This window comes from Larus michahellis, chromosome 18 (assembly GCF_964199755.1).
Source record: "Larus michahellis chromosome 18, bLarMic1.1, whole genome shotgun sequence".
NCBI lineage: Eukaryota > Metazoa > Chordata > Aves > Charadriiformes > Laridae > Larus > Larus michahellis.
In genome coordinates, this window is record NC_133913.1 from 7,541,577 (window position 1) to 7,553,221 (window position 11,645).

Here is an 11,645-nt window from a genome sequence, read left to right on the forward strand (position 1 = left end):
TTGCATGTGAACAACTACGGGCAGCTTTCCCATCCTTGTTTCTTAGGGTGTAAATCAAGGGGGTTGATCAGGGGAGTAAGAAGGATGCAAAGAAGAGCCACTGCTCTGCCTAGTGACCCTTTGGAGGGGGTTCATGTGTAGGTGGAGACACACGTGCCATAGAAACAGGCCACAGCAGTGAAATGGGAAGCACGGGTTGAGTCAGCTCAGTGCCTGCCTTCTGCACAGCAGAGCTACAGGACGATTCTTGCTCTGCACCTGTAGAGAAGTGAGGATGAAGTGGAAGCAGCAGAGGGTCACCTCATCAATACCAAACATGATGACATCCTTGTTGGCAGAAGTGCCAGCACAAGCCGTGTCCAGGAGGGGTGGCAGATGACTGAACTGGTGCATGTGCCTGGGTGCACAGTAAACCAAATGGGACATGATTATTGTAGGCAGAGCACACAGGGAACTGGCCAGTCCTGTCACTGCCACCAGCCAGACGCACACAGCTGATGCGTAATTGCCCGGTAGCACATTGGGCTGTAGAGAGCCAAGCAGTGGCCACAGGACATGGGAGAAGTACAGCTGGGCCATGCAGCACTGCAAGGAGATGGGTTTGTTCCCTGGCCTGAGGTAGCCCTCCAGCACCTTTGGAAGGAAGACACTGGAGAAGAAGCTTTTTGTCTTCAGTTGTGCTGAGCTGGACATTGTCAGCTGTATTTCCCTCTTGGTGGAGGACATGGCTGTGGGGATTTCCATCCTTCCACTTGTACACTTTTGTCAAGAAATCTGGATTTACATGCAGGAAATAAGATATGTAGTGGCTGCCAAGAGACATTTCTACTGATCAGAAGGGAAGAGATTTACATGTAGAAGAAACCTCTCCTCCCCGAATGGCACCCAGTCCCTGAGCACAGATTTTCTGTGGGGACCAACAAAGCAGTCACGGGCTCTGCACTTACCTACACCTCTCTTGGAAAGTGCACCCAGTCCCCTCATCCTTGCTGATCTTCTCATTCCCCTGCATGCTCTTTATGGGAACAATTTGATCTCCCTCAGAAATACACCGTTTCACTGTCCCCATTTCTGTGCTGACTGCCCACAGTTCCCACAGGTTTAGCTCCAGTTTCCAGCCTCAACTCATTCAGCAGAATGAGTGACTTGGGAGCATGGGTGACTTGACAGCATGCGAGCTCCTCAGCAGGGTTGGCAGTCCCCGCTCCCTGCCTCTCCAGGCCAGGACACAGCTCCTTTCCCCAGTATTAGGGAGTTCAAAAGGATGGGGATTGCTTTCTGGGCAGGGAGAAAGGATGAGGAATCTTGTCCACCATGTGCTGGCCATCCCTGGGTGCAAGTTTCCAATGCGGTGTTGGTGGTGTCTGGGGTGGGACGCAGTCTTCTCTTATGTCCATGTCAATGCCAAATGGACTTGTACAGCCCATTGACCTGATGCCATGTCAGGCAGGGGCTAAGACCTTGAATCAAACAGGTCCTGAATGAAAGGAACATGAAGCCTGAGGTCGCTGGTGAGTGGAAGGACAGACCCTGTGGCTTGCACAAGGAAAGCCAAAGAGCTGACAACTGCTTTGGTCTTTCAGCCTACAAGGACCTTCATGTCCCACACTGGAATCTCGGTCTGAGTGCCCAGCAACTGCCGCAGGAGGGTACAGACATTAGATTTGAGGCCACATCCACCAAAGCCTAATGCTGTCCCAGAGGGGTGTCGGTCCTCTTTCCGACACGGGGTGTCAAGGGTGTATGGAGTTCCTGAGCCCATCTCCCCTCCGGAATGTTTGTCTTCCTGGGCTCAGACCCAACCAGGAGACAGTGCAGCCAAGCCTTCCCCCACTTCGAGTGTTGTTCCTCACTCCCAGCAGAAGGAAATGAGTGGCTGCTGGTTCCAGCCTCTGGGCTCGGAGAGAGCTCTGGGAAGCTGGTCCATGTGCTGGGCCAAGGCCCTGCTGCTGTGCCAGGCTGCAGCTGGCGCTGTGCAGGCTGCTTCTTGCTGGAGGACGGGAAGAGTCCATTTCCCAGCTGGGCAAAGTAGTGCCCCTCCAGAGTCCTGAGCGCTCTGAGTCTGGGCGAGCACCCGAGCAGCAACGGCAGAGGGCTGAGCCCCGGGGTGGAGCTGACGGCGGACGGCAGGAGCGGAGAGGAGAGGAGGAGGTGGAGAGGAGGCCGCGCGGCTGGAGCAGAGAGCCGAGGCTGGCGGCGGGCAGCGGAGCAGCGGGATGCTGAGGTGCTGAGGCGCAGGTCTGGCAGGGCTGGCAGCACTGCTGCAGGGTGCGTGGGGCTGGCGGCAGTGCACGGGGCCAGGGCTGTATCCGGTGGGTTCCCCGGGGAGCCTAGCTCCAACTCTTCCCTCTCCTTCTTCAACGTGTCTTTCCCCCTCCTGCCTCTCTGCCATCTTTTGTGTCTCCGAGTCTCCCCTTGCTATTTTCCCAATGTCTTCATCATTTCTGTCGGTAGACCTGCTCTGCATTCATGTCTACCTTTGCATGCACCCTCTCCTTCCCCTGTTCATTCTACAGTTCTTATTGCCCTCAATATAGTCCTCTGTCCTTTGCTGTAACACCCACTTCCCCTCTTGGTCTTCTCTCTCCATCCATCCATCCATCCACTGATCTGACTTTTATTTAATCTCCGCATGCATAAATTTCAGCTTACCTCCCTTCCTCCTCTAATCCCTCTGGACACCCACACCAGGATCACTCTTGATCTGTGTTGGTAGGCCCATGTCCCCATCTGTTCCTGTCCTGTGTCACTGCTACAGTTCCTGACAAATTCTCTGTTACAAGAGCCATCAGAGCTGGACCATCTTTAAGAGTTGTTGTCCTTTCGTTCTCCTTTCCCAGCAGCAGCTGCAGGAGGAGCCCAGGTGCTGCAGGAGCCCTCAGCAGAGACCACCGAGGGCATCGGCATCAGCATCAACTGCTCGCACCCCAACATAAAGCCTTACGACTTCATCCACTGGTACCGTCAGCTCCCGGGACGAGGCCCCGCACTGCTCCTGAGCACTCTCAAAGACTCCAAAGAGCTGCGGGACCCGCCGGGGCGGCTGTGAGTGTCTGCAGACCGCCGCTCCAGCGCCCTGTGGCTCGCCCGGCCCCGGCGCGGGGACGCGGCGGTGTATTACTGCGCCCTGGGAGACACGGGGAGAGGAGCCGGGGCTGCGGCCGGGCAGGAACCGGCGCGGGCGGGGCCGGGCGTGTGTGTCGGGGCCGAGGGGACAGCCCCGGATGGGCCCGCCAGGGGGCGCTGCCGCTCCGCCCGCCGGGGCCGCCTCGCCCCAACCGGCCCCTCGCCCCGCGCCGCTTCCCCCGCCCGACCGGCCCCGGCCCCGGCAACCCCGCACTCCCAGCGGGACGCACACAGAAATCCCCCGCCACACTGCCGCCGCCGCCGGGGCAGGAATGGCGCCGGGAGCGCTGGCCGTGTCCGGCGGGGCCCGGCAAGGAGCGATGGCAGCCGCCGGCCCCGCTGGCGCCCGGCCGGGAGCAGCGCCTTTCTGCTCTGCACAGGGCGGCGGGCGGCAGAGATCCTCCTGCCCACGGGCAGCCGCCCAGCCCTCGCTCCTGCCGCACGGACTGCCCACTGCTGCTGCTGCTCCACGGGCAGGGCCCGGGGATCTCTTCCACCCCACTCACTGGCGTCATTGGGGAGCAGAGGGCAGCCCACCATCCTTCTGCCATGGCCTCGACTGAACAACAGGACAGTACAGGCCTTGTGGAAGTGTGGTTGTGAATGGGGGCTGAGGAGCCCTGCTCCAGGCAGCAGACACCAGAAGACATGAAAATCAAGTAGGACTTTTGCTTGCCTGGGTATTGACGTTCTGGGGCTCAGGGTGGGAGAAGCATCTGGAGGCTGTGGGTAATGTGGGTACGTGAAGGGACATAGAAGGACTGCCTGCACAACAGAGAGCTGGGTTGCCATGTCCTCCCCCTGCCAGAGTGAGGCAGTGTGTCTGTCCCTGTGCAGCTGGTTTCTGGAGCAGATGCTCTTCAGAGAGATGTTTCTCTTCAGGTTCCTCCTCTATGGGCAGAGGAGAAGGGAAAGAGTGTGTGACACCTGGGTCCAGGCACTTCAGAGTGTGCCTGGTCCTCTCTCCATCCAGACAGTCCCAGGGACAGGGTGGACATGGGTGGGGGCAGGGGTGCCTTCTCCCTCTCCTGCAGAGCTGGGTGCAGGCCTGTGCAGCTGGCTAGGTGGTGGGTGTCAGGAGAAGTTCTCAAGGGATCCCTGTCCCTTAGATGGACACTACTCAAACCATGATTCTTTTATGTCTCTAGAGGGCTGCCTTGTGGTAGAGGTCGGGGGACAGGCCCAAAGAGGCCTGGCTGGAGCAGCAGGGAGAGAGTTTTGCTCCACCCTCTGGGCTGTGGTTTGGAGGCCTCTTTGATCGGGCAGAGGTAGAAGAAGAGGTGAAGGTGCAAGCCTCGGGTCCCTCATGCTCGCAGGTCCCTGGGCACCCCCTGAAGAGAGAGCGTGACATGGTCCTGATTTTCCTGTCAGCCCTGGTGGGACTGGCTGACTTTGGTGAGATGTGACTTTCAGGCTGGGGAGACTGAGGCAAGAGTTTGTGCATCTGGTGGTGGAAGGGAGGGGATGTGAGTGCTGACTGCCTGGGATACCTGGGAATGTATCCGTAGGGAGATCAGGGGCTGCATATGGGTACAGCAAATAATCTGGGAGATGTCAGGAGTAATGGGCGTCAAAGGAGGAACAAGACCTCACCTGAACTTTGCAGCTGCTCAGCATTCCTGAATGTGCTGCTAATACATATTAAGCCTGAAAAGAGGGAAAGGTGCTGGGGAATGGACCAACGTCGCATAGAGCAGCTTCTCTGCTGTTTGTATTGGATACAATGCTACCAATCTCTGTAGGGATGGTCATAAACAAGAAGCTGCAGAACAAACAGGGACAAACAGCTCATCATTTCTGAGGCTAGAAAAGTGAGATGGACAGTGGGGACAGTGAGCAAGCTGATGAAGTTGTAGATGGACAGGTCCATTGGCAAGCAAAGCTGAAAGCCTTTTCTGGCTTTACAGGTCATGCCCAAAAGGACTCTGTGCTCCAGTTCCCAGCAGAAATGACCATCCAGGTGGGACACAAGGCAACGCTGCACTGCAATTTCTCCACCAGCGATTCCAATCCCTGCATCTTCTGGTACCAGCAGCACCAGACCCAGTCCCTTCAGATGCTGCTACGAGTAAGCAAGTACAGAGCTCACGAGGCATCAGGGAGGTTCTCCTCCACACTGTCTGCAAAGGACTCCCAGGTGCTTCTGCATGTGTGAGACACCGAGCTCCAGGACAGCGCTGCCTATTTCTGTGCACTGAGCCCACACTGGTGCCCACAGCTGGCAGCAGTGCACAGAAACGTGGGGGTGCTCTGAGGAGCAGTTCCCTCCCTGCCACTGCTTGCATGGAGCTCTGAGCTCAGACTGCCCAGCAGTGGCACCTGGGGCTGTGGTGAGGGTGGGCCTCTGCCTCCCCAGCCTGTGCTGCTGTGAAGCACATGCCAATGTGACTTTTACAGCTGTGTCTAGATCCAGGGTCTTTGGTGATGAATAGAACCCAAGAAACCTGACTTGGGCAGGCCCATTGGAGGCTAAACCATAAAGAAGCCAAACCAGGCTTGTAAATGCCCTCTGCTTAAAATAGCTGGTACAGTGGCGTGAGTCCTCAGGGCAAGTAACCTATCAGCTTGTGTGCTTCTTCCCTTTCCCTGTGGCTCCACTGATGGCCACAGCTGGAGAATGAAGCTTGTGGTAGGAGGCACAACTGCTCTTATGGTTTTGCCACATGGCCATAGTAGCCGCAGAAGGGAAGAGCCCTTCCTTGCCCCATATGTAGGCATCATCAAGTGTAAAAGACCCACCAGCCAGATGCTGAACAAGATTCTCTGGTTAAACCCTTCCTGCACTTATCCACTGCCAGAGAGTGGTCCCACTCTTTTACATGTCTCTTTTCCTTATCAGGAAAACCAGCAGTGCTCAACTGGGAGGAACCCCTATGTCCCCGAGCCCATGCTGGTTTCTCTGTCCAACAACTGGTAATCACATCCCAGTGATCTTGTTTTCTGCCATAGGCAACAGGAATCATTCTGGGGATCCATTCTCAGGTGATCCCATCCCAGCAATGCATGTGGAAGCTCAGGTGGAGGGTGCTGACTTTCCAGGTGGACCCCACCCTATGAATTGGAGTCTGTTGCTCATGAAGCATCATCCACTTCACCTGAGAAAGCCTAGGCTAGATTGCAGTTGTCCTAGTGCTGCTGCAGGATGGCCTGCCTCTCCCAAGTGATGTGGGTCTGCTCTGACAGCCCTGTTGCAGGCTTTGAATGCCCCTGTGCATCTCAGAGGGCTTTAGGCAGTGTTGATGGGGAGTTGACAGCAGCCTTCGGGGTTCGCACTCCTTTGTGTCTCAGGTCCCTTGGACACTTCAGGTCCTGCTTTTGATTGCTCTCCAGGGCTGCAGAGTGCTTCAACACTCCACAGAAACAGTTCTCCCCCAAAAGCAAGGAATGACAAACAGTGATGGCTACTTGAGGACACACCCATGCTCAGGTTCTTTCTCCAGCCTCAGTGGGCTGTCGCAGGGATTTTCCCAAGTGCCCCTGAGAAAGAGAGCACAGCTGACGAGGGCAGGCATCAGCCTGTCCTTGGCACTGGTGCCTGGGTCTGGCTGCAAGTCTAGGAGCCAAGTGCCCAGGACAGGTGGACACAGGAAGATCACCTCCAGAAGCACCACTGCTTCCACAAGGGAGGAGAGAATGTTCAGTATGGATTCAATCATCTCAATGGAGAGCTCTACACTCAGGTGAAGTCAGTCCCACACTGATCTTAAAGGTGTGTCTGCCATCTTGATGCCTCCTCCTTCTGAAGTGGTGACATGGACGCCCTTCAGTGTCCTTGTGCAGAAAGAAGAGCTTTGAGAACATGATGCCTCAAATGAAAATTGGAAGGGGGAAAAGCAAGTGCCCTTTGGAAGTGCTGACATCCTCCCAATGAGTGAGAGGAGAGAGTTGCTGCCCAGCCAGCCTTTCACAGTTCTGAAGTCTGGGGACTTTGCCAATCTCATTGAAGTGTTTCCACAACAAAGCCCAAAACGGGTGGCACGATGGACTGTTAAAAACTGATGTGGAGTTTCAGATGTGGAAATGTCCTGACACATCTAGCATGAAGCATAGTGATTTGCATATTTTTAATTAAATATTTAAAAATACCTTAAGATCCGGGATCGAGGGAAGGAGAGGGAGTGTAAATTTTGTTGACTGACTTCTGTTAGGAATAATGGCTATAGGTAGAGATACCAGACATTGCCAAATTTTCTGTTGAACCAGAGCATGATTCTCTGAAACAGCCACGGGATTGGGACATAAATCCTTCCAGAAAATGTCAAACTAAACTGAGAAATACATGCCCATTTCCTAAAGCAGTGACCCAGCTGCTGGGAATAATTTAGGGGGCACAGGTGAATCCCTGACAAAATGAAGCCCTTGGCAACCTGGAATTCAAACCTATGGGAAGACCACTCCTCCAGTCTTCTGTTGGAGAGCTGTTTCTCAATGGTATTTGTGAGCTGTGAGTGGAGTGAAATGGGCTCAGTGGGAAACTGGTGGCAGGGTAGAAGTCGTGGGAGGGAGGGGATGTACCTGTTTGCTCCCACTGAGGCCCTTTGAAAAGTCACTTCACTTGTTCTGGAAGGCCCACCATGAGAACAACTCATCTTTGTTTCTGAGTGTGTAAATGAAGGGGTGCAACAAAGGAGTTACAAGTGTGTGAAAGGTGTTCACGAGTTTGTTCAGATCCGGGGAGTTCTGGACCGATGGCTTGACATACAGGAACATGGTGGAACCATACCAGATTGTGACGACACTGAGGTGGGCGGAGGAAGTGGAAAACACCTTTTTTTGACCATGGGTTGACATGATTCTGAGCATGGAAGAGGTGATGTACACGTAGGAGAGCTGGGTAACCACACAGGGGGCCACCAGAACAGTTTAGGAGGTAAGGAACGTTGCTAGCTCCATGGGCCACATGTCACTGCAGGAGAGGGCAAGGCAGGAATCTATATCACAGAGGAAATGATTGATGACATGTGGCCCACAGAACGTCAGCCTGGATGTCAGAAAGGCCAGCAGCGAGACGGACAGACAGCCTCCCAGCCAGGAGCTGAGCGCCAGCCGAGCAGAGAGGACACTGCTGATGAGGGAGCTGTATCTCAAGGGGTAGCGTATGGCTAAGCGGTCATAGGCCGTGACAGACAGGAGAAAACACTGAGTGGAGCCTAGGGAGAGAAGAAAGAACAACTGGAGGATGCACACACTGAAGGAGATGGTCTGGCTACTCCCCAGCATGACTCCTATGGCTTTGGGAACAACACGAGTAGTGTGCCAGATCTCCAGAAAGGGGAGATTACGGAGGAGAAAGTACATTGGGGTACAGACGTTGCTGTTCGTCCACATGAGAGCCATGATGGATGCATTGCATGTTACTGTCAAGGAGCACGTCAGTGCAAATACCACCACAAGGGAGACCCGGAAATGCCACGTGCCTGGGAAGCCAAGATGGATGAATTCTTCCACAGTTGTCCCATTTGCTATGTGTCCCCCAGGATTGAGGTTCATCTGCAAAGACAGGAAAGTTTCTGGGAGAGTCTGCGTGCCTGTGCTGGTCCTTCAGATGCCACTAGGAGTGAAACTAGAACAAATGATGCCTCACCAACCTCATTGCTTTCTATGTGGAGATGAGAGGCACTGTGGGAAGGGGAGGGGCACTGCCTGGGGTGTACCTTGACTTCATCAAGACCTTTGAAATGCCCTCATGGGTGCACACACATGCACACCGAGCCATGCACACTCATAGGCATGCACACGCATAAATATGTCTGCTGTTGCGGAATTTTATTGTACCATTTGAGGCAAATGAAACACATGCTTATGCTTAGATTTATAAAAAAAAAAACAACCAACCGACCACCAAATGGTCAACGTATTGGCCAGAGTCCTACCACCATAAGCAGTTCTACAAGGAGTCTGCAAAGATGAATCAGGAGATGATTTGTTACATACACTGGCAGCAGCACCAATCCTGTGAATGGTGCATGGGACACCTCAGCCTGGCATTGGGTCTATCCCTCAGCACCAGCTCTGCTGCCCAAAGGTGGCCACTCACCATTCCCATTCCAGGGTTGCTACAAGACAATGCTGCAGCTGTTTCTCATCACCAAGGGAAACTGCTCTCCCTTCCAGAGAGTCCTTCTGTCTCTGCATTCCTGCTGCCAGCCACTTTAACCCCTGCTGCATTTGGGCCTTTGTGCCCTCTGTGGCAGATCATTCCTTGGTCACAAATTACCACTGCTGAGCAGTTACAAGTTGAATTTCCCCTTCAGTGCACACACAAACTCACACACATGAGCACAACCACACACGTCAGCTGACACACACCCAAAGAGCAACTCATTCCTGTGCACTTATAACGAGGTGTGTGCACACACATTTCCAAAGGAGCCCATCTCCATACCAACACGCACAGCCACCCCACACACAAATGTGTACGCACAGATATTCACACACACGTGCTTACACTCCTGCATGCATGCATTTGCGTACAGATTACATGCATGCTCCTCTACACAGATGCACACACACTAAGGCACACATATACACACACCTACGCCCACACAATTACAAATATACAGACCAGTCACACACATTCATGCTCTCCTCCATCAGTGTACGTGTCTGGCAGTGTGCTCTCCCCCTTTCCCCTCCTCGGCTGCTGCTCAAGCCATAACCATCAGTGGGAGTTGTGATGAGTTGCACCTGGACTTTGGGGGATGGCTGGCAACACAGTCAAAACACTGTCTGGAGTGGGGACCTAGATATTTTGTTCACATGTGAATATGTCTATAGGTCAATTCTCTTACTCTATAAATAGTGGATAGCCCAAGAGCCCTTGGACCTCTCCTGCATGGCAGAGGGCTGCATGCCAGGATCTTCCCTTGAGTGGGTTCTGCTCCTCAAGGTTGAGAGATTCCTTGCCGCAACAGATTCTCGGTAAGTGACTAATAGCATGCTAAACTTTGAAATCTTAGCTAAGTGATATAAAGGATTAATTGTGCATATGTAATCCTTTAGACATATCCCATTGACCAAGTCTGGGACTAGGCTTGGATCCAGCTGCAGCCAGCCTCCTCTCTGAGAAGGACTTTAGAAAGCAAGGGGGTCCTTTCTGAACCTTGTGACTCAACGGGAGGGTCTCCCTGACAGCTTGTCTGACCCTGTCCCTATGCAGTAAATAAACAAGTGTACCCTTCTACCACAGGCACATGAATGTATGTGTGAATATGTTGTCCCAAATCTGGGTTCTTTACCCAGTGTGCAGGCCAATAACACACAGAGCAGAGGTATTTCCAAGTTTATTCCATTACTGCACAGAAATTGAGTGCTCGTTCCAAGGGAGCACCCCTTAGGTTTTAAAATTTCCCTTTTTATACACTGATTATTACATATTCTAATAATTGATACATATGCGTTTCTATTCTCTTTAATGATTGGTCAAGGTTTCTTTGCTTCCTTTGTGTGTTAGTATGCAGACTCTGTCCTCTTCATCCACGGTTCTCTTATAAGTAGGTGGTATCAATGAGTCAGTGGTTGTGATCTCCCCCTGCCGAAATTACCTTTTAACTACTTCTCCTCTAATCTTAGACTAATCATGTCTAGTTACTATTTCTCTATAATTAATGAAACATGGTTGGTGCTGTATAGATGACTTCTAGCAGCAGTGGCAGGTTCCCTTGGTTGCTTCAGATACATGCTATATTTCACTTTTCAAGTTAATATCAATTTTACTACAAGTGCACACATCAGCACAGTGAGAGGAACATGTACACAACCACGATCATGCACACACACCACTGAGAACCAGGACTCCTGACACCAGCTCTCAGCCCCTCTAGAGGAATCTAGGCCAGTCCTTCAGACCCTACAGGTAAGGAAGGAATCAGCCCTGCATGCTCTGTATCAGAGCAATATGATCTCCCTCAGAAATACACCGTTTCACTGTCCCCGTTTCTGTGCTGACTGCCCTCAGCTCCCACAGGCTTAGCTCCAGTTTCCAGCCTCAACGCATTCAGCAGCTTGTGTGACATTTCCCAGCTACTCCTACACACACGTGTTGGCCATGGCCCCTGGATTGGTTGGTAGAGGGGAGAGGAAGGTGGAGTGGCAGCTATGGGGCATCCCAAGGGCTGTTTCCTGCTTAACCACTCCTGCCATTCTGCAGAACAAATCATCTTCTGCAGACCCACATTCACCCCCTGCCACACCAGAGCAGCTCTGGCCATAGCAAGAGGAATGCCCTTCTCCAAGAGCTCATGGGGCTGCTGACACCTCAGGGTCTTCTGCCTTCCTGGGAAGGGGCAGAGATAACAGCAAGGCAAGGCCTGATGGTCACTGGCAGCAGAGCAGTGGATATCTTCCTCAGGATATCTTCCTCAGCTCTAACGAATGGTGCTCAAGAGAGGAGGCCCTGCGAGCTGTCCCAACCTCCCACTACTCTGCAAATGGTGACAGGTCTCCTTGTGCCCTCACCCCTTTCCATCCCAGAGCAACACCCTTCTCCTTCGGTAGCTTAGAGAATGTCCACAGAGGGA

At 53.2% G+C, this 11,645-nt stretch overlaps 1 pseudogene; it reads right to left on the reverse strand.

Annotated features, from left to right (window-relative positions):
* Window positions 1–7,677: 7,677 nt before the first annotated feature.
* LOC141732623 (olfactory receptor 6F1-like) lies at window positions 7,678–9,294 on the reverse strand (annotated as a pseudogene).
* Window positions 9,295–11,645: the final 2,351 nt, after the last annotated feature.